At 35.9% G+C, this 2,197-nt stretch overlaps 1 protein-coding gene across 1 annotated transcript in view; it reads left to right on the top strand.

The window, feature by feature from the left end:
• Positions 1-217: 217 nt before the first annotated feature.
• Ptr (patched domain-containing protein) overlaps positions 218-2,197 on the top strand; it is a 29,711-nt gene continuing 27,731 nt past the window's right edge. Inside the window, exon 1 of the mRNA XM_018513141.1 lies at positions 218-571. The gene's annotated coding sequence lies outside the window, so the exon portion shown is untranslated. The remainder of the gene's footprint in view (positions 572-2,197) is intronic.

The raw sequence follows: 2,197 nt of genomic DNA, 5'->3' as shown, positions 1-2,197 counted from the left end.
GAGACGTGTAGCTTCTCGAAATTCACGCGGACGAGCTTCCTCTTCGTGACGCTTTTCCCTCGCGTAGATCAGCGTAGATCCCGTAGATCGCTCTCGCGCGAGCATACGCTTCGAGCGGAGGAACGGAACGGAGCGGACGCGCGCGGCTGGCACGAGGGCGAGCGTAAGCTACTGTAAGCAGGTACGAGCGGAATCTCGAGCGGGGCAACTCGCCGAGCGGCGAGCAGTCAGTCCGTATCCCGCTTTCCGGCGACGACGTTCGGCCCGCGCGCTTGCCTTCACGCTCGCCTCGGCAAACAAATTCTCGATCATCGATCATGACACGCGGGCGGACGAGGACGTGCAGGTGAAAGACGTTTTCCCGCCGATCCCTATCCGTCTGTTTGACCGAAGAGGTACCACGCGACCAAGTGCCACCGCGGAGGAAGAGAAGAAGAAAAGAAGGCGAGGAGAGAAGAGAAGAGAGATCGATATCGGCTCGGATACTGCCGGAAGATCTAGTTGATGGTGACAAAATTTATTGTGGAGAGTTTGTGAAGGGTTTATCACGCATCCGGGGCTGAGGAGCAAGGTAATTGTCGGCGATCGATCAAGACGATTTCAAGCGGGAATTGATCCAGATTTTTTGCGCACTCGCTACTGAAGATGCGCTAGTGAATCCGTAACGCTCTTCTGCTTTCTCTGCGCTTTCCGTTAGAATCTTTGATCATTTTTATTAACGTTCTTTGCCTAAATTTCAATGGAACGTGGTAAAAAAATACATAATGTATACATGTGGTAAATAAAATACATAATACAGAAAATGGCTCAAGAAATTTAAATAGAAGAAATTAAAATAAGAATAGCTACGAGCCAAAAAATATCAGAACGTGGTAAAAAATATTTTTGCGCGTCAATAACTTTGTATTTTTACAGATTTATATATATTTTTTTAAATTTCTCAGTGTGCGCGATGTTAAGGTAGATAAGATATAATTGAAAGAAGCAAAAGACGAAAACAAATTAAAAATAAAAATAGTTAATTAATACTTTAATTAACACTTTAATTAAACGTTATACTGATTTGGACATAATGGTACTCTTCCTTATACTTAACGTCCTTTTGGGATCTAAAAGCGATATGAGTTTACGTGCTCACGCTTTTGAGGAGAGAAAGCAGAATAAAAATAATTATAGAAAGTGAAGACGAGGAAAACGGACTTGCAACGAGGCAATTAACGAGCTAGAATTAATTACACAATCCGTATTATTCGGTAAGTAATGACGCTTAAACGAGTCGTAATCGTCTATCAAGCCGTCCGTAACATTCGTTACAAACTGTTACAAGTTAACACGCGGATACGGTTACAGCGATCGGAATAAAAACGGACTCTTGCAATAGAATTGGCTATGGTCGAGTTGACTTTTCTCTCCAAAGTTTACGAAACTGTACGACAAGAACGATTTTGTTAAAATATCTAAAAATTTAGGTAGGTAGTTGGTTTAAAATAATTACGTTAGGGAATTCAAGCATAATGAAAGTAATAAAAAGTTGAGCTGTAAAAAGTTTTGTTAGTTCCGGTAAAAATTTTTTTTTAATTTTTGTATGAATATATGTATAAATATGTATAAACATACATAAATATTCATAAACATGTACAATCATATATGAAATATGTCCATACATATTCATACACCCTCTCTCTTTTGAAAAATTACTTTTTAATGTAATAGAAATAATAATAGTTTATTAATATGAAAACATAAAAAATAATTAAAAAGATCATTTTCGCATTGCTTGTTTTAGAAAAAAAACAAGTTTGGAAAAATGTAATAAAAATTACTCATATACAATATTATGCATAATTTATATAATTATATATAAGTAATTTTTTTACATTTCATCAAACTTAATTTTTTTTAAACAAATGTGAAAATTACTCTTTTTGATTTTTTTCTAAAACAAATGTGAAAAATTACTCTTTTATTATTTTTAATGTTTTCACGTTACTATTATTTCTGTTACACTAAATGGTTGGTTATATTATTATTTTTTTTTTGATAATATTTACTAAATATTTACATAGAAAAGTAAAATTATTTTTGGTTATATATATAACTTATATATATATTTGGTTATATATATATGGGGCATTCTTTGCCAAATCGGCCACCCCCCCTCGCCAAAATTCGGCGCAACGTAGAGAGTTGTATGAGG

Source organism: Trachymyrmex cornetzi, unplaced genomic scaffold, assembly GCF_001594075.2.
Source record: "Trachymyrmex cornetzi isolate Tcor2-1 unplaced genomic scaffold, Tcor1.1 scaffold45, whole genome shotgun sequence".
NCBI lineage: Eukaryota > Metazoa > Arthropoda > Insecta > Hymenoptera > Formicidae > Trachymyrmex > Trachymyrmex cornetzi.
Note: the sequence above shows the minus strand (reverse complement) of the source record. Positions and strands in the feature narration are given on the sequence as shown.